The sequence below is a fragment of the Epinephelus fuscoguttatus genome, linkage group LG14 (genome assembly GCF_011397635.1).
Source record: "Epinephelus fuscoguttatus linkage group LG14, E.fuscoguttatus.final_Chr_v1".
In the NCBI taxonomy this organism is placed as follows: Eukaryota; Metazoa; Chordata; class Actinopteri; order Perciformes; family Serranidae; genus Epinephelus; species Epinephelus fuscoguttatus.
Window position 1 is genome coordinate 33630692 of NC_064765.1, and position 21551 is coordinate 33652242.

A 21551-nucleotide genomic window follows, 5' to 3' on the forward strand; every position below is an offset into this window, starting at 1 on the left:
GTGAGGTGGCCGGGTTCAGCCTTAGAGGTAGAATGAGGAGCTCGGACATCTGGAGGGAGCTCGGAGTAGAGCCGTTGCTCCTTCGTGTCGAAAAGGGTCAGTTGAGGTGGTTCTGGTATCTGATCAGGATACTGCCTGGGTGCCTCCCACTGGAGATGGAGTGGGCATGTCCCACTGGTAGGAGGCCCCGGGGCAAACCCAGAACATGCTGGTGGGATTACATATTTCATCTGGCCTGGAATGCTTTGCTTGGCCTGCTGTCCCCACAACCTGGCCCCGGGTGAGTGGATGAAAATGGATGACACTAATTTGATGTGCTTGGTTGGAATCATTTGAGCATTTTTTTTTAAAAATTCTGTACTGCAAACCATATTAAAAAAGGAGGATCCTGCTGAAAGAAAAATGAATCCACATGAGACACATTCCATCATATATCTGTATATTTTATCTTTTAGTTTCTTAATGTATTTACCAATAAAATAACTTCTTCAGTGCATTTATTCACTCCTGTGTAAGACAGCAGCAGGCACACAGCCTCACTTGCAATTAAAGATCTCTGGATAACCAGTGTACTGCAGGGTTTTTTTCTGTGATCCTTTGTGCTAACATTTGCAGTGCACACAAGTGACGTCAGCCACCTTGTCTTTGGTTATTTAATGTTTTCATCTGTTATTTTATATTCTCTGTCAGGCTTTTATTGTGAAGGCAGGAGTAGCTGAGTCTCTGTGTGGCTGCAGCTGCGGGCTTTACGCATCTCTGTCTCTCTCCTCTGCCTCCCTCTACCTCTCTCTACCCGCCGTCACCCAGCGCTGTGCCGATGCCTCGTTAAACCCGGAGCCGCCGCCAGGAAGGATGAGCCTGCCCGGTTACCGGAGACAAAACCACATCTGAGAGAAAAAAACAGAGAGAAAAAATTAAAAAGAAAAACCGGATTTTTTTAAGAAGGTAGTTTTTGGTGGAAGACAGAGTGGAAGGAGACCAACTCAGTGAGAGGATTGCATCCCCAGTGTGTGCAAGTGTGTGAGTGTGTCAGTCAGTCAGAGTGTGTGTGTGTGTGTGTGTGTGTGTGTGTGTGTGTGTATGTGTGTGTGTGTGTGTGTGTGCCTCGGACTCCCCGCTCAGTGATGTAAAACGTGAAGGAGGATTTTTTGGCATGTGGAGGAGCAGGTAAAAGGTAAGACTCATGACACTCCGCTGAGCACTGAACAGCTCTCACACTCCAGTCTGGAGCTCCGTTGGCTCCAATCTGTTGCCAGGATGAATGAAAATCTTTTCCTTGCACGACTCAGTAGCTAATAACTGACTGTTAACTCGCAGGAAAAAAGATATTGACACTTGGTTTCATCAGCAGGCTGTAGGCGTAGTCCCTATCTGGGCACGAGGTGTGAGCATTTTGGGGTTGGATGCAAGTAATATAATAAATAAATAAACAAACAAGAGAAGTGATGAGGAGCCCATGACGTCTGTGATGAATGAGGATGGAGATAAAAGCTCAAGCCTCAGTTTGGGAGTGATGTAGGTGTTGAGGGGAGAAGAATGTGGTGCATTCAGTGTGTGAGTTTGGGTGGATGACGACACTTGCCTCCCTCCAGCATTGTGGGTTGAAAAGGGAGTCAATTAAGTGATGTTACATGTAAAAAAAAAAAAAAAAAAAATGTGTCAATGGTGTGTTGTCGCCTGTGGATGGGACTGTAGTTTTTTTTTCTTCCACTGATGCAGCAAAGAGATTGCATCTGTGCCCTGGACGACATGATGACACCAACACACTTCACAAGGTGGATAAAACCCTCCCCGAGCTGCACAGCGGGGGATGACACATGCACTGTATGAAGTTGGCGGCTGGTGCTCTGCTGTGAGTCAAAGTGGCCCTGCAGCAGAGGAACACAGTCCTTTTTTTGTACCCCCCAGAGTGGACCAGGATCTCTAAAAGCCTGCGGGGGTGAGATATAGTGTAGATATATTCTTTCATGCGGATGAGTGCTTGAGAAAAAAAAAAGAACCTTACTTTACACACTTCTATTCTGACCTTAAGTATGAGAAATGGGGCTGAATTATAAATGAGTTATGCTCCAGCCAAGGGATTCAGCTACTGTCTCTCGTCTGACTTCAGCAGGCATTAATTGAGTATGGCATGCCTAAGGTAATTAAATCTGCTTGTTCTTATCTTTCTAACGGGGAGCAAAGTTCAGGGGGAAATTGCCAGATATGCATCTGTAAGCCATATCTAAAAATAAAAAAAGGGGGCGTTCAGGAACAACAGTTTGTTGAGCTGTGTCAAATAATTCATCACCAGATTTCTACATCTTGTGCCCCTGAATATGGAATATCAAAGTAAGTTTTCTCATGACAAATGGATTCAGGCGCGGGGACTTCGCCGTACGTCAGGGTTTTTCGACAACTGCCGCCCCTGCTGTCTCTAAGCAAGAGGGATGCTAATGGAGGAGAGAGAGGATACAGGCGTTACCGCTGCAAGAGAGAGGGAGAGAGTGAGAGTGAGTCTGTGAGAGAGAGTGTGTGTGAGGCGTTTCCATGGCAACCTGTCAGGGGTGTGTTTGGTCCCTGGAGACGGTGAGGAAAGGAGGGGAGGAGAGAGATGAGAAGCGAGGAGAAAACTATCCCTCGTTAAGGGTGAGAGGGGGATGGGAAAGGAGATAATGGAGGGAAGAGGGGAAGGTGGGTTTGTCTCCCCCACCTCCTATTGTTTGCTTTTCCTCCTTTCCCGTGTTTTGCTCTCCCTCCTGGGCTTCCTCTTCTTCTTCCTCACGCCACCTTCTCTGTTCATTTGGAAGTAACTGGCAAGGCTCGTCATGCCTGCGTTTGTGTCATATGGGAGGGCTTTCACGGTTATCATCAAGTGCGTGAGAGTGTTTCAACTCGTTCCGCCTCCTGATGGTTTTCTTTTGACTTTGATTGCACTTTCTTTTCTTTGAACGCTTCCTTGATGTGTCTTCAGTGAGTCACGCTAACCCAGACCAAAATCTTGACCTCCGCAGCCTTTGGTCAAGTTCAGAGCCCTGCGTTTATCACTCCTCTTGATGAGCTAACTAATGAGTTAACATCCCACCCATGTGGCTGCGCACCAACCAGCTGGTTGCTTCTTGGCACTTCTATTTCCGTCAGATGGTGCCAATAATGTGGAGAAGCAATGCCAGTGTTTGGGCTTTATCTGCTGAGTGTTTAGCTCTGTTTACTTCTACTGATTACCTTCATTGGTATTGCTAGGACGTCCACGATCGGTGGCTTTTTAGCTTCGACTCAACAGACACAATACAGTGCACATCTGGACACAACCATGCGACACACCCACAGTAAATTAACATTTAAAATAAATCACTGATGCTGAATGTAAGAATGAAGCCATGCACATTAAAGCTCTGGAACTGATTATGTAAAATATCTCCTTAATCCTTATTGTAAAAGGACAAATGCCACATGTTGCAGCAACAAGTGTGACCTAGAGATCCAGATTCTTACACAGAAGTTAAGCACGTTACGCCTTCATGAATTCAAATTGTTTATAGTGCTGTGAAATGTATGCATAAGGAGAAAATATACATTAACTTGTACCTGTCTTTCCAATGCAGTGTGAGAGCAGGATGAGGTAACATAATGGAGGCTGAGAAATGCAAGGTGAGTTGCACTGATAGGGAACTGATAAGATTTTATTGAGGCCAATGCCATTATTGCTTCTGCTTATCGGTCCAAGTCTTTATCGAGTCCCTTAATGATTCCTGATCAATTTTCTGTGTGGAAAAAAGTAGACGTGCACAGGTTTTCAGCGTCAACCCAGCTGTATATCATCTCTGAGTACGAGCGCAGTGTGAAACGAGAGGATGCACAGCATTTGTTTTCCTTCAGGCCTGATGGCATGACATTGATGTTAAATGTCCTCGTGCTGAATGGTTTGAAAGCAGTGGTGTGTAAAATACACATCATTCCTGGAATTTAAATGAACAGTGTGTAAGATTTATGGGAATTTGGTGGCATCTAGTGGTGAGGATTGCAAATTGACACCAGCTGAAACATCTCCTGGTTAGAATTCCTACAGTGTTAATTGCTGAGGTTTTTACTGGGCGCTGAATTATCCGTGGAGGTCTCCTCCTCTCTAGAACACAAAGGAACACAGTGATTTAAACTGGTAAAATCACTGAATAAAGTAGTGTCATGTTAGAAATGTTTTTCCTATGCTGTTTGGCAGATTATAGATGGGCCGCTAGCCCAGCACCTGCTGATGTGAACTCACCTCTTTTCTGATCCAGGAGGTTTTTATCAAGAGCCGAATTATCGGCAGAGGTCTCCTCCTCTCTGAAACAAACGAGCCTGGTGATTTCAACACATTGTCACTGTGACCACATCACGTATTGACATTTGGTCATGGATTTTTTTCAAGTCCAGATACGACATGCAAGGTACCCTGGGTGCGTTGATTACTGATGTTCTGGGACAGTCAAGTTCTGCCTGTTTCAAATTACACTTTCACAGAAAATTTACTGTTGACATAGAGTCTCTTTCAAAACAAACGCACCACGTCGGTACAACACTGCAGATTGACATTTTTTTTGTTCAACAACTAACGCACTTGGTTGGGTTTAGGCAACAAAAACACGTGGTTGGATATGTAGTTGGGTTTAGGAAAAAAGTATAATCTAATGGGACGCAAAAACTGCTTTCCTGGGTGAAAGTCAGTGTTTGTTGGACCCATCCACCACCCCTCATGCCCACCCTACTCAAACTTTCGACACCTTAACTTGTTCTTGTCCCGTCGCCTGGTGAACATGGCGATCTCCGTAGATTAGGACCTGCTCCCTATGTAGATATAAATGGCTCATTCTAAGGTAACAAAAGCATGATTTTTATTTTTATTTTTAGGTCATTATACACTAAAAAAAACATAATCCATTGCTGCCGACATATCCCCCTACATCCTACACACTGAACTTTTAAGCTCATGCTGTGTGGAAAGATGCTTCACTGTATTGCTGCTGTTTCCAACCTTATTTGAAATTACACTGTTGTCATGCCATATGTTGGACTGTGTCTTCCCCTCTGCCGTGACTTCTTTCTTGCAAGTTTCATTAGCGATGCACAAGTTGTACATCATTGTTTTGCAGAGCACAACTGCTAGGAAAAACTGGAACTGATTAGTTGGGAGGCATACGGTTCTGATGGATCAGACAATTTGGAACCAAGTCTCAACTGGAACCGGTTCTTAGCACTGACATATTGCTGAGGCCAAAGCAGTAGTCCACTGTGTTTAAGCGCAGCTGCTCCCAGATAATTTTAGTAAGAGTTAATGATCAGCTGTCAGTCACCCAGTGCCTGTTTTACTGTGCTTGCTAAAGTAAGATTGGCATTAATCAGCTAAATTACAAAGTCAAATTATTTGTATCCAGACAAATTAGAGCTGTGTGGTTTTTTTTTTTTTTTTTTATCTCTTACACCCCCGTTCTGCTATTAGTGCACGCATTTAAGTCATTGTTCTGTAATCAACCGTCATAACCACAATAAAACAACAGCTGGCTGCTGAACAGCACCATTATTAATGCAAGGACTTGGCAAATTTACACACACAACTTTAATTGCTTTAATAATGATCCTTTTTTCTACACCATAATATCCCAGATGTTGGAGCCTCCCTCCAGCACATGAACATGCTAATAAAACTGCGCTAGACCAACAATATGACACACTTTTAATCGCATTACTGGAATGATCAGTGTTGGGATTATCACTCAAAAAAAGAATTGTATTGTTACTTTCAAAAAAACTAATGGATTACTGTACTTAATTACTCACAGTACAAAGTAGTTTGTTACACTACTTGTTACATTACTTTTGTGTTACTCGGCAACATCACTGCACATAATTGCCACTTTATGCTATAACATTAAAATGTACATATGCCCATGTATCAGCGCAAATACATGTCCTAATAAGGAAGAACCCCATTAGATGGCTTCAGGACAGACTAGCCAGCCTTATCCAACATGTTTATCACTTAAGCTGTGATTATACCTCATGACGAAGAGTCTCTCAAATCATTTGTCAGACAATACGATCCCCCACGGAGTTAGCACGAGGCTGCCCAGGCACAGGGCCTCTCCAGAGGCATGCTGGGCGGTATCACTGTTGTCGGCAGACTCGACACATTTGATTTTTTTGTTTCCTATCCACCCATTCTTATTTATTTAATGCAAGTAACAGCATAATTGTTTGATTTGTAAACTATATTTGATTATTGAATTTAGGACCAGTAACGCATTACATTATTGCGTTACAGACAAATGTAATGTGTTGACAACAACTAACATCAAAGAACTAGTTGCGACAAAGGCTAACTGTCACTTTGCCTCACGCCACTGTCTTGGCTTGAAAGTTGCACTTGAACACATCGCAAAGACTACATCCAACGGCCAACGAGTGTGTACATTCTGTGACTGCATGAGAGGAAATAACTCTTTATGTATTTGTCATTAAAAAATAGAATCTGGTTTTGGGTTGAATAAGCTATTTAGCCAGTTTGCACATTAACAATACAACCCGATGTTGAATGAATTTTTTGTTCACTGAGTTGAATAGCTAATCATTACTATTATTATTATTTTACTCATGGATGGGCTCCACTGGCTCTAACGCTGATTCAACAGGCGGAGTCAACCGAAAAACACCATACATGGCCGACTAATGCCAATGGCAAGGGACACAGCACAAAAACTAGGGCAACAGACGCTTACCGATGGCCTGACATTGACAGACAGCCAACTGTCGGCTTGGTATGTCAGGGCCACAGACTGTAAAAATAATGGGCATAGCCACTATGACATAACCTATAGGTTTGTGCAATAGTTTTTGAAGCCTTGAGTTTAGCATTTTGACTGTCACCACCTTGGTTTTTTTTGGAGCCAGATGTGACCCTATCTGCACGCAGCCTGTCACCTAAAGCAGCCCGCCCTTAATTATGCATAACTTTAAGACTTTATAAAATGTTAAGCGGTAAGTTATATAAAAATTCACTTCCCATACAGTTGATATAAAGGGAGAAATTAGCTATAAAGAGCAAAACCAATTTGTGTACCAGGCTGTAAACATGTTTATCTCTGCTGTAAATTTGGGCATTTTAATATTGGGGTCTATGGGAAGCGACTGGCTTCTGGACCCAGATCATTCATAGAATAGGACAATCTCTTAAAGTTTATTTTATAGTGTACTGAGATTACCTGAAAACAAGTGGCTGATTGGATGAAACACATTCAACTGCTTGCAACACACCCGTGTGCTGCAAAAAGAATATCTGACTAAGAATATCTGAAAAACATCAGTTTATTCTTGACAGACAAACAAGAGAAAAGCAATTTTCAGTGGACAACAGCTCTTTTTGTGCTTTGCAGTGTACAGCTTTCACAATCAGTAACATTCCTTAAGAGTTTTAATTCAGGCCCTTTTCTGTGTGTTCCTGTGTAGATTGTGGTAATTGAACCTCAGATCTTAAAGCAGTGAAGCATCCAGCATGCTCATTGTGTGTACGAGTCAGTGCAGAGAGCCTTTCTCTCTTTTACTGTTAATGGACAGCAGTGGCAAAATTAGTGGAGAATTAACTGTTTCAGTGTGCCTTCCCCAAAGCAGTCTAGACAGTAAAGCAATGCCAAATGCATTGCAGTAGAAAAGCATGAGACAAAAAGCTTCACTTCCATTCAAAGGTATATTCTCAGCAAAAACATGTGATCACACCTGAAGAGTGATATTTACAAAGCTGTCAAGTTCTCAGGCTTTTCCCATACAGGATTACATCACAGTAAAAAAAAAAAACAAGCTATCCAGAATGTGCAGATGTCAGTGTAAGGTGCAGTATGGAGGAGGACTTTTCTGTAGCTCATAGATTTCTTAAGCAAAGAAAGAGGTTACTGCAACAAGACAAGAAGAGTCATCCGAATGCCGAATTACACAGACGTGCTTCAAATTGCAGGGATGGAACCACTCCTAAACTGGAACTGCTCTTTAGGTGACGTTAAGAGCTCTCTGAGAGTATTCTCAAAATAGTCACAAAAACAGGGTGCATCTCAGTCTTCCAATACTAGGTGCTCTGCCAGAATGGCTGAAAAGCTAAAAGACAACTCTCCATAAAAAATCTACAAATCTTGGCAAGGTTGTGTATGCACTGAATTTTAACTGAACAGTTATGTAAAGGGGGTGGCAGGTTCACAGATGTCTGATTTAAAGGGACAGTTGACCCCAAAATCATAATAACATACTTTGCCTCGTACCTGTAATGCTACTTATCAATCTAGAACTGGATGAGCTGACAAGTGTTTGAGATATTGGCTGTACAAATGTCTGCCTTCTCTCCGATATAATTAAACTGATGGCACTCGGCTTGTGGAGCTCAAAGAGACAAAAAATACATTTAAAAAACACATGACCTGGTTACCAGAGAGGTCATTAGTTGGCAAGACTTCATAGGAGCTGCAGCTTGTCAAATTAATAAATCAAAATCTATATGACTGGACCATGAAGGAATTTAATTTGAAAGGGCAAACACGGGAAGCGTTCACGCTCAGCAGTCAGACAGGAGTCCTGTTAATTCACAGGGCTAGTTAATAACATGTCAGTCAGAAAACCCAAACTGTGTAAGTGTGTGTAAACATGTAAGTAACTACATGCCCATTAGCCACTTGGCACAGACATTACCGCTTTGCTGACAGCGCAATTAACAGCCGGCTCGCTCAGTGTGTGACGTGCACTTGTAGATAAAATATAGGCCTATATTAATGAAGGTTCATTAGTGCAGTTTTGTATTTCTCTGTGATGTAGCACAGTGTTAACAATGTTACTGATACTATTCTTTCTCAGACCTTGAACTCAAACCATTCTGTTGTTCACCCAAAATATGTAATTTTATAATTAAATTAATATCGTAAGCATATGAGTTACTAGTCAACTAATGGCCCTGAATGATGACTATTGGTCATCTAGGGAAATTCTTAGTTGGGGGCAGCCCTAGTAGGAACTATTTTCTTCCTACTACAAATGCCAGCCATATCACCAAGCAGACAGAAGTGTGCATCTCAATACGAGCTTCATTTTGCACTGATATGGTGTAGTTAGGTAGAAAAAAAAAGTTCATTAACATTGCTGTTGAGTTTAAAAAAAAAAATAAAATAAAAATCAGGCACTTTGAGTACCATAAGCAGAGTGCCATCTAGTTCTGCTATATTGGAGAGAAGACAGACTCTATGGTCAGTATCTCCAGCTCTCGCAAATTCCCAACAAAACAGTCTGATAAAAGGCACCACAGAAAAGAGGAAAAATATGTAGATTTTTGGGTGAACTGTCCCTTTAAAATGAAAGCACCAAGAACATTCACACTCAACAACACACATGCCGTCATCAGGGGATAAAAGTGATACAGCATGCCTATAGTCACTGTAGCAGACAGTATGCTGTCTCTTTTAATCTCCGTGCTCTTGTTCTGAATACAGATTTGGCCAAAGTAACAGGACAGTGAAGACTCTCTCCAGATGTAGCCCCGCAACACATTAGCGATGCAGCGAGCTATGGAGTGCTTGGTTGTTATTGGAGACGAATTTTTAGTTTGACAGGGAAGACAAGGCTAGTCTGTGGGGCCCTTTGCTGGAGTGTGATTAGCATTGCAGATGCAAGTTTCTGTAGGCGTCAGTTTCAACAAACTCAAGGTTCCCCCCGTCTCCAGTGCATGATTAAAATGTAACAGTTATGCGTGGGAAATTCACAAGGGTAGAATTATGCTCCGACACTCACAGAGCCTATTTTTTGCTCAGGTATGTTGCACCTCCTCTTGCACACGCTCTCTTGGTCTTTCTCTCAAACATAAATACACACAAGGGCTCGACCCACATGGGTTTTTCAGCGGCGGAGCCCAAATCATCTCAAAGCTGCCAGCAGCTATTATTTTCTGCAGATATTCAGTATCAAAAATTAATGCGTGAATGTGAAGGAGGACATTTCTGGAAATGAGAGTCATGTGAATTTCCTAGAAACACAGAGGGCAAAGACAATAATTGGTAGCGTGGAAACAACTTTAAAAGAGGAGCACTGCTGAAAGCTTTCAAATAATCATGAGACTGCACTAAATTCAAAGTCAAAAATAAACCTTGTCATAATTATAATAACACACATACTCATTGCATAATCATAATAATACTGTATACATGGTTATGCAATCTTACTGACATGTTCCATCAGACTCAATTAGGTCATGGTCCTCACACAGACAACCAGCGTAGTATTGATCCATTTAAAAATAAGTATGTGATCAATCAAACTGCATCATATCCATTGCTGTAGACAACAGTAAGAAGCTGATTCTTAATGAAAGCCTGTAAGTATCGGGGCCATTTATCAGAAAATCAATATACTGTATTGGTGTCAGCCGACTGTATACATCGAACTCACAGAGACACACATGCAGGAACATGGCTTGATGTTGGTGTTATATTTTCCTAATAGAAGAAGAGCTACATGTACAGCCCAGTTACCAGAAAAAAATGTTGGCATTGTACATTTCTGCAAACCACAAATATGTCAGGTTTGCACATTTCAAACACATCATACCAATATTTCTAAAGTGACATGGTTCTGATTATATGTACACTGCTCAAAAAAGTAAAGGGAACACTTAAATCGCACATCCCAGATCTCTATGAGTGAAATATTCCAGATGAAAATCTTTATTGATTACATAGCGTAATTCGTTGAGAACAAAATAATGTAAGAACAATCCATGGAAACCAAAATCATTAACTCATTTAGGACTGGATTCAGAATCATACCCAAAATCAAAGTGGAAGAATCAGATCACAGACTGATCCAACTTCTGTGAATTTCCTCAGGACAATTCATAATGTGGCTCAGTAGTGTGTATGGCCTCCACGTGCCTGTATACATTCCTTACAACGTCTGGGTCCTGACGTCCTGGACAGTCTGTGATGCGATGTGGTAGCGGCGGATGCTACAATACATGATGTCCCAAAGGTGCTCAATTGGATTCAGGTCTGGGGAACGGGCGGGCCAGTCAATAGCATCAATGCCTTCGTCATCCAGGGACTGCTCCAGCCACATGAGGCCAGGCATTGTCATGCATCAGAAGGAACCCAGGGCCCACTGCACCAGCATATGGTCTGACAATGGGTCTGAGGATCTCAACTAACAGAAGTCAGCGTACCTCTAGCACGTGGAGGTCTGTGCGGCCCTACAAGGATATGCCTCCCCAGAACATCACTGACCCACCACCAAACCGGTCATGCTGGAGGATGCTGCAGGCTGCAGAACATTCTCCATGGCATCTCCAGACTCTGTCACGTCTGTCACATGTGCTCAGTGTGAATCTGCTCTCATCTGTGAAGAGAACAGGACGCCAGTTGTGAATCTGCCAATTGTGGTGTTCTCTGGCAAATCTGGCTGCACGGTGCCAGAGTGTGAGCACAGGCCCTCATGTCGCTCTCATGGAGTCTGTTTCTGACAGTTTGGGCAGAAACATGCACACGAGTGGCCTGCTTGAGGTCATTTTGGAGGGCTCTGGCAGTGCTCCTCCTGTTCCTCCTTGCACAAAGAAGCAGATAGCGGTCCTTTTGCTAGGTTGATGCCCTCCTACGGCCCCCTCCACCTCTCCTGGTGTACTGGCCTGTCTCCTGGTATCTCCTCCATGTTCTTGACACTGTGCTGGGAGACACAGCAAACCTTCTGGCCACTGCGCGTATGGATGTGCCATCCTGGAGTAGTTGCACTACCTGAGCAACTTCTGTGGGCTGCAGATACCGCCTCATGATACCACTAGTGGTGAGGGCACTGGAAAAATGCAAAACTAGCCAAGAATCAACCAGAAAGGCAGACCAACTTCAAAACCATTCCTAAATAGGGGTTGTCTTGGTAATTGCCTCTCCTTTCCACCTGGTGTCTGTCCAATTTGCACAGATTGATTCACAATCAGTATTGCCTGCCAACTGGACAGGTTGATATCCCAGGAGTTTGATTGATTTTGAGTTACACTGTGATGATTATGTGTTCCCTTTATTTTTTTTTTTGAGCAGTGTACATGAGCTGAGTTTCTCATCAGTAGGAGGAGAGGATGGTGGATGATGTGACACCTAGATGAGACGGCTGCCATACAGTCGACGGCAGCAGACTACTGTTCAAGACAAAAAATAAAAGCAGGCAATAGGTGTTTTCAGGTGAAACAGTTCTGGGGACGCTATAGCCTCATTCTCAAGCAGTCGGTTCAGTTCAGTTCGGTACACATTAGAACGATTATTTTTCCATTTCCATTGTGAAAGGTTGTGGACAGTATCATAGACCTAACTCATTTTTCATCACCCCTCTGTTGTGATACTGAGCACACTGATCCAATACTAAATGGCGGAGCTACAAACACTGCAGTGTGGTGATTGGTCAATAGAGAACCATCACTCTTGTTCAGGGTTGAGTTGTGGCTAGTTTTTAAGCTTATGTAACCATTGTTCATACCCTGGCAAGTTAGTGAACTATAACTATAAAATGAAAGGATGTTTTGCTGCCTCTTCATCTCTACTAGCTAACAGCTAACAGCTAGCAGCTTTAGACTGAGAAAATATCATTTAATTCACTGTGCTGACTGCCCACAGCTAGGTTTTCTAGCATGTTAGTCAATGCATTAGTTGACGACGTGAATCAATCAATACGCCTTATATGTCAAAATGACAACTTTGATCATTCCATGTGTTTTATTGTTTCTCTTGGATGACAGAGACAGTGATTATTGGATCTTAAAGGACGCAATGCACAAACCCAAATTTTTAAATATTCCATTGAGAGAGTTTCACTCCAGCCCATCCCTCTTGGTTCCTCTTGTGCTGCTCTAAAATAGGAGCTCAGAAGAAAACTCAAAACAGCGTTCTAAGAACTATAATAGCTGCACAACAGAAATGAAGAAGTTCTTGGTGTTTTTAAAGAGAGGTCATGTTTGTTCCATGACAAGACCAAAACATAAAGTTTTCCACACCCTAACATTACCCAAGTGCCTGAACCTAACCATACATTAACACAGGATTGTCACAATATAAATTGAAAATTATAATGTAAACATTTCATCATATCCGCTACATCAGTGGTACTCAACTTATGACCCCTGGACCAAATCTGGCCTGTGATAAGGTGCCTGGTGGACCCCCTAGCCATTTTTCAATTCAAAATGAAAATAAATTGATTACTTTTTTTTTGTACTTTTAATGCAGATATGGTGCCAGAGTGCCAGGACCCCCCCAAACAAGGTCCTCAAATCCTAGAAACGCCCCTGTGTACACCTGAGCTGTTTTTTGGCCCCTGGCCTCCGGTCATTTTGCAAAAGTGGCCCCCAGAGAAAAGGAAGTTGCGTATCCCTGTGCTACATAATTACATACTAACTGTACGTCCAAACCAGAAGCTTCTAAAGAGGCAAAATCTCTCAAGGACGCCCAAGAAGCACAACTGTCAAAAACATTTGTGGCAGCTTTAGTCGCTCTAGTCGCTCATCACGTGAATCATTGAACGTTCAATCATGGTCATTGTCAATTTAAAGGAGCCTCAAAGCAGACTACTGGCTTGAAAGCAGCATAGTTGCTGCTTTGTTGTTGTTCAGTCAAAAAGCTCATAGTTGGCCAACAGAAAGTTATGTTTGGTCAATGAAAACAGAAAAACCAACTACCTCCGCGACGCAGTCCCAAGCCTCGATTCTTTTTATTTTGGTCTCTGTAACCGAACAACAACACATTATGGACGCAAAACGCGAGTAATCAACTTCTCGATATCAACTGTCAGAGTGTGCTGTAGGAACCAAAGTTACATGGCTTGTTCTCTGGGACCCACTTCAAGCATCAGTATACCACTTGGTTGTCACCGAACCGCGTCAGAGCTCATAATGAGTTTAACTCCCCTCTGTGGTTGCTTTTGTCGCCCAAGATGCGCAGCTGGCGACCAGATCGCCCAAGTCGCCCATGTCGCCGGGCTCTCTTTGAAAATGAATGACTTACGCTGTTTTGGAGGCTCTGCTTTCTGTTGGTTTGAATGTACAGCAATGTGACATATCTGTGCTTTGCAGAAACATACAATGCCAACACTTAATATATTCTGGCATGGACATATAGCATCTTAAGTATATTTTATTAAATAAACTGTGATAAGGGCGGCTTAGACATTGAGATATATATTGTAGTTATATTGAGTTTCTTTCAGTCATTTCTGCCTTTTCAGTTTATTCCCATTAAAATGCCACATGTGGTGTCTTTAAGAACTCAGTGTTCATGAATCTGGAAATCCATCGGTAAAAAAAAGAAAAACAAAAATTTCTTCCTTTACCTCTGGAGGCACAGCCCGGAGTTTTTCGACTAACCGGAAGTGAAGGGGCCTCATGGCCTTCACTTCCGGTGGTGCCCCCAGGGAATCGCCGTGTTGTTTACAAATACTTTGGGTAGAAAACCAGCAGAGTTTAGCTATATATCACATTTTTCACGTCACTAACGTTATATCACCGTGTAGACTAATCTGATGTTTGTTAAGTCTATAAACACAATGACTGAACAAACGTATAAAAATAAGGTAATAACTCAATAAATGGTCCGTGAATAAAATATTTTTTCCAGTGAATATCTTAGTTACAACATGATTGAGCTAGCAAAGCAGTTTTGTGTTGCTATGTGTGGTATTTATTCAGTTATGGGAAATCACGATGTCTAGAAAGCATCAGTGGCTGCAGCTGACAGGGACAGTTAGCAAAGCTAACATCAGGACGTCATCTGTTAAAAGCCTCCCGTTGCTGGATACGGCATGAAACTACTCCAGTTAGCTCAATCATGTTGTAACTCAGACATCCGCAGAAAAAAATATTTTTTTTCACGTTGACGAGACGGCATTACTGGAGCGGTCGCTATGGACGCGGAGCTTGCTATTTCTGTACGTACACATTTCCTGGGGACACCTGCATGTCTCGGCCGCGCCCCCTCCATTATGATTGGCTAAAGCACAGCATCGTTCAGACTCAAAGCCCCGCCCTCCCCCTCTCTCTAGTCGTCTTTCACACAGGGCTGCCGACAGATTCTACCGTAGATTGCAGAATCTGTCTTGAGAGATTAGTGTTCATGCTGCTCTGTACAGTCTAGACCCGCTGCAACTACACATCACATTAATAACTAATAAGGTTATTTGTTTGCTTTAATGTAAGGCGATCTTTATTGTGTCTTGTACAGCACAGCACATACTGTGCTAGATGAAAGTGCTCCTGTCTGAAAACACCTTTAAGGTGCTAAAAGTCAAAATGTTTGTAAGTGCCTGTCAGTCTTGCTATGTTATATAAAGATGCTCAGCTCTCAGCAGTGTCAAGGGCACATAATGGCACACATCATTCCCATTGAGAAATGAGAAAACGTAGCAACAGGCAGGTCTCTGGAGGACACACTACTGTAAGAGACGCCAGCAACACAGGAGAAAAGGCTTTCAGCACAATGGTGTTCTCAGGTTAGTGTGGGCATTATCACATACCCAGAGGAAAGCTGACAGTAGTTGTTCCTTAGAAGCCTATTTTTAGATTATTTAAGAGCACAGTCGGTAATAGGAGCTGGGTGACCTTTTTTTAAGCAGTACATTCATTAACATAGTAGTTTAAGGAAGACGTTTTCTCCCCTCTGAATTACATTTTCTGAGCTTTTTATGCAGGTTCTGTCATTGTTAGCTAACGAGGAGTTTTAGCATGCACTGTATTTCTCCTGGGTGGCTAATAAACTGAATATCCAAACAGTTTCACCTTTACACAACCTTAAAAACAGCCTTGTGTTTTTCTAGACCACTATAATTCTGACTTTATCCAGTATCTTAGTTATTTTAGCATTATCTAAAAAAGCTACATTAGAAGAGGCTCTATGGTGGCCTGAGGGTTGTGTCACGTTAGCTAATTCACGAAACTTGCTAGCTGCTTATAGACCGTCAGTTTCTAGTAATAACCCAGTCATTTCTTTTACCTTAAAATACAATTTAACACCATTATCTTCAAGAGTCAGTTCAACCAAATGATGAATAATGGCATTCTATTATTTTAGATATCCCTCTCTGATTTAGGGATGTTTTAATGACTAATTTCCCTGACATTTCAATGAGTCTAAAAGTAATAAAACACTCAGACAACAGTCAAAATTTAGCACAATTTAATCTACAGGGGTATAAAACATTGTCATAGGAGCCATTTGAAATCATGAATCACTTTGGAAGAATGCTTAAAGCCACTACAAGGAACTTTTAACTGGATATGCAAAAGTCTCTCGTTTCTGCTGATGTCTGTGCGTGACCTACAACAGCAAATGAGACCATCGGTGTGAAGATAAGCTATTTCTATATAGTGTATATCCACACCTTTAGGAAACTGTGTCCGGGTCCGTCGCTTCCAGGACGAAACAATTTACGGCACTCAGATGGCACACGTCATCTTACCTAGCTGCTTACATTTGACTAGTAGTGAAATGAAATAGTGACTAATATAAATAGGCGCAATACGCGCTAGAGCTCATGGGAAATGTAGGCTTCATTCCGGCAAAACACTACCGCTTTTGTCCACAGGGTCGCCAAAATCAACTCAAAATGAAAGTTCCTTGTAGGGGCTTTAAAATGTGTAGCACTTTGGATGGAGCATTATGAACATTGCACAAAACATGACAATTCACTGAATAAAGGTTAACAAGTGACATTTATTGAAGATGACATTCTTTAGGAGAATAAATCTTCAGGAAATGTACCTGACTGTTACATTTGCATTTACATTGAGTGAATGGAATTGCATAAAATAATAATAATTTTAGCAATGTTTAATCGATGAGTTGACACATCCCTTCTCTGATTGAAAAATGATATTTCATTTAACATAATGTGTTTTTCCAAAACAATGTCCTGGTTATTCTTGATAATCCACATACATCACTGTTTCATAATTACTTACTGCTATCTATTAAAAAAAATCTTGACTTATGGAAATTGCAAATGACAAATAACAGAAAGGACCGTGGTTGAATCCTAGTTAAGAGCTGCAGTCATATTTCATTCGAAAGAGTCAAACATTTTATAATGCCACAAAAAATCTATTACATGCTGCATGACAATTTGCGTTTCACTGGGCTTTGCAGCAGACAAACCATTGTGGAAACAGACAGCAGAGGTGAGGAATTAAATGTGACATAAGCCAAGAGGCAGATTTATTGATATCAGAATGTCAGAGTACCTGCCGGCCCTCCCGCCCTCACCCTCATCACTTTCCATTTTGGTATTTATTTATTTCAACAGTGAGGCAACCCTGCATCTCCAGGAGTTCTGCCTGCATCTGGCCCATATTCTATCATTAGCTCTCCCGACCTCGCTCCCGCTGCCTCCCTCTATCTCTGCTACAGCAAATTTACTTGAGTCGCATATATAGTTAAAATGATAGAAAAGAATAAGAAAGAAATAGATTACACATTGTGCAGGTGATAGAAATGAGAACCCAGAGGGGTTTATGAAACTAAAACAGAGGGAGACCGAAATGAGCAAGGAAAGGTTATATAGACCTGAATTGGATAATAGAGCGGAAATGATGCCAAAAGTCAACAGGGAGGCATTTTGGAATGTCATTTAAAGTGCACGAACGGCACAGCATAAAATAAAGTAAATCTGATACAGGAACTGAAAGTGAAAGCGGTGGTAGGTGAGTGGGAAGCGTGATCTAAATGAGATGTTTTGACTTAAAAGACAAATGAGATCTTTTACGGTTCTAAATTTGGAATTTTGCCATGTTTCAGGGCAACCTGAAAATGAATACCAGCGTGCGGTAACTGCAAGGCTCATATTGATTGTTTCTGCTTTCATGTTTTTCTCTATCATGTATTCGGTGTGTTGGATTCTGATGTGTGTGCAGCAGGAATGAAGATAAATTACAAACCACTACCTATATAGTTAAGCATTTCATTGCCCTGTAAAGTAAAGATAAGGCAACATCTTTAACGACCTTGTCATCATGCAACATAAAATGTTTATTACTGTCAAAATAAAACTCCAGCATAAATAGATGCTATACGTGTTAGGCTCCCTGGCCTAGCCACAGTGTAATAAATGACACCGGGTGATAGACAAACACAAATCATACTGATTTCCTGACATCATATGCGCGGTAATAAAAACAGCTGTTGATTGCCTGTCATGTATGATAGAAGGGGAGAGACGGCAGGCTGGTGCACATCTCAGAACAAATATTGTTCCAATCTAAGATGGTCAATATGGTTTTATTCACCTCTGTGACAGGATGCGGGATGGCTTTGCTGGAGTGCCCAGTAATAGCACAAATAAAAACAGTGAGCAGGGATACAAACACGTTGTTTGTTCAGGCAGGGAACAGAGCAGCACTCCCAGGGAACACCTGCTATACTTTGGTAACCACCCTGTCAATACGATTGGCCCAGCGAGCTGTAGTCTTAATGCACTCACCCCCTCATCATTATAAAGCACTTCAAAGAACACAAAGGCCATTAAACTGACAGTGTAGCACGCAGGCCTGCATGTTTGGTTCCAGTTGTGGAGCCCGTGGCCTCTCAGCTGTCCTGTTGTGTGGACGCCAGCGCTCTGGTTGATCCTCTGTCTGAGAGCACACTCCTTGCCGTGGGGCAGTGTGGCTGGTTGACAGCCAAAGCCACAGCTTCAGTGGCTTTTTAGGATGACAGCATCAGCGCCACATGCCCTGGAATAGCTGGGTCCGTCTGTGCTGCTGTCACACTCAGCATCTGAACCGAAGGTGGTGTGCTGAGCTGCTGCTCAATCAGGGTAATTAGAATTTTGGTATTTTTCCATTCAGTTTTTACTTAGGTTTTATAATTGAATTTGTACTGTTTGGTGTATTTACATATTAGTGGCATAATGCATGGTATATGCCAACCAAATGACATAAAAATATGTTGGGAATTTATCTTTCTGCAAACCACAGATACGTTTCATTTGAACGTTATTATGTAACAGATGTGTTAAAACTTCATGCTGAGGTTATGCTGAGGCCCAAAAATCGCTTGTTATTGTTAGGAAAGGGCCAGACTTTGGTTTAAGAGACTGTAAAACTTCAACTAAAAGCCTAGTCCCAATTAAACCCCCAGTCCCTTTTACTAGCCCAGTGTAGCTACATTTCGACATATAAACCGTCTCAATTAGAAGCCTGGTCTGGTTGCCGAGCAGTTATTTTTCTTTGGATGTATAAAACAGGGTTGTTGGCTACTCACTTGCACTAACGTTAGTTAGCTGCTTAGATCGTGCATACAAATACAAATATTTGTCAATATGGAGATACTACACATCTTTAGCTCCGGTAAAGTCTCTACAGTTAAATTGTTCAGATCATTTTACTGCAAACTATGAACACCAAAGAAGACAGTAATTCATTCAGATTTGCCAGTGGGTAAACAAGAGAGATGGGAAAAAAAGTGGTGACTCCTTTCTTCTGAGGCGGTCTTAAAGTCAGAATGTGTCCATTCCTTGATTTCCCTGTAAGTTAGTCATATTCCTTTAGTCCGTAAGGGTCTGCTGGTCAAAAGACTCAAAATGGTTTATCATCAAAAATGATCCATGTAGTGAGTATTGTTTTAACGGGATAAAGTGGTGTTGAGTTGGTATGCCGGGTGCCGTAATCGTCGGGTGCCGTAAAATGAGTGTCAGAACTCTTTCTCTCTCTGAAGTGCTGTCCCTCAAAGCTAGTTCAAATGAATGATTCATAATTGATGTCATTCAAAGCCTCATTCTTATAAAAGTACTGGTTTTAATAAACAATTTAATAATATTCCCATCTTTGCTGAGCAACAGTTTTATGTGAAAGGAATTAAAGGCCTGTCTTAAGTATACACCTGCTGAGTTCAGTGATATAAGAGCAAATAATAGCCCGGGCTATTAATTGAAGTTTTACAGTAGTCAGTTTTGGGGGCACAGTCCTCACTGGAAATGCAGTGATGTCTTGGTAAAGAGCAACCACCTTTCGTGCCACTTTCCTGGTAGGAAATGCAGCAATGTAGTGATAAAGAACAAGTACTTTTCGAAGGACTGTCCCCACTGGACACAGCGATAGGTCACTAAAAAACACCCACGTTTGGTGCCTAAAAAGTCACAGGAAACACAGCAATGACTGGCTTAGTAAACAGCCAGTATTGTTGTTTGTTGGTCTCAAACAGTGGTCTGCAGCTTGGTAGGCCAAGGTGACACACCATCCACCATCCCCTCCATCTTCTGATGACAAAGTTGGCTCATACATTACGTCACTTAAGAAATGTTATGTGATACACATGAAACGAAATGTATGATACAGTCTGGGCTATGTATGCAGAGATAAAGGAAGCAGGTGTTGTTAGTAGCATGCAAAAATTCTTCTTAAAGTTATTGGTGTTAATGGTTAGAATACCAAGTGTGCTGCTCAGATACACCAAAAGAATGTGCGTGCTGACTGACTGACTGACTGACTGTATCTTCACTGATGAAATGTGCATGCGCCACATGTGCAAAGGACTCGGGGCAAGAAGCAGTAACAATTTGTCCTTGGCATCTGGAATTGTTTTGATTCCCTGAGTGAGTGACCTAAGAGTTAATTTAACTTGGGAAGTTTTATGTAATTATGGAGGTAGATCGACAGTGACTTTCTCCTTTGAGACAAAGTCACATGAGAGGAGTGTTTTGTATCACAATGTGTTTCCCAGTCGGTGTGACCTGTACTATTCTCTGAAGTGTTTCAGATTTCCGTGCAGGGAGAAATGTGACTCTGGTTGCAGAAAAGTTTGCATTGATGTGGGTTGTTTGCCTGAACACATCAAAGATGCTGGAGACAGCCACAGATGACTTTTCATCAATAATTTTCGCTTTATTCGACTGTGCAGAAAAAAAACGTATTTCTAGTGCAAGGCAGGCAGAGAGGAGGATGACAAAGGAGCAGTAGAAGTGATTTCATTCAAACTGCATTCACCTCCATTGCATTGCAGCCGCAAATCTCAGCAGCAGACATCTTAAAATCTCAGCAAATTAAACTGAAACTGGGGCCAAGTCATGGATAGAGTTTTAGTGTTGTTTGGAAGGGATAACTGGGTGAACTGACCCATTAAGGAGTAACTTAACACCAGGCTGAAAACTGTTTTACTGCCCTATCTGACTGAGAGTTTCAGCCTGTTTCACAGCCAAGTCACCAATAGACAATGTCAACATTTTATGTTTCTCTACACCACATTTGCTACATTTGCATGTTTTATATTAACATCTCAACAGTGACATAGTATATCAACTGACTTCGTCATCAGGGGTTGGTGGATGGCGCGTTACCAAGGGGAGACAGTTGCAAGCTGCAGACCACTGTCGAGAGCAACAAACAACAAAACCGGCTGCGTTTTTGCAACTGGTGGCTGCGTTTCCACCCTTTATTTATTTATTTATTTTTGGTCACCAAATGCAGATGTTGTGTAGCGACCCATTGCTATTTCTCTACTGACATAGTAGCATGAAAAGTTGTTTTTTACTGAGGCAGTGCTGCTTTTCCAGTGGGGATT

The 21551-nt window shown here is 41.9% G+C and overlaps 1 protein-coding gene across 2 annotated transcripts in view; it reads left to right on the forward strand.

The window, feature by feature from the left end:
• Positions 1 to 782: 782 nt before the first annotated feature.
• The window catches only part of lingo2b (leucine rich repeat and Ig domain containing 2b), a 58409-nt gene continuing 37640 nt past the window's right edge, over positions 783 to 21551 (forward strand). The window contains exons 1-2 of one of the 2 annotated variants that reach the window (XM_049595361.1): positions 783 to 1174; positions 3585 to 3630. The gene's annotated coding sequence lies outside the window, so the exon portion shown is untranslated. The remainder of the gene's footprint in view (positions 1175 to 3584; positions 3631 to 21551) is intronic. The other variant, XM_049595360.1, reaches the window with a different exon arrangement.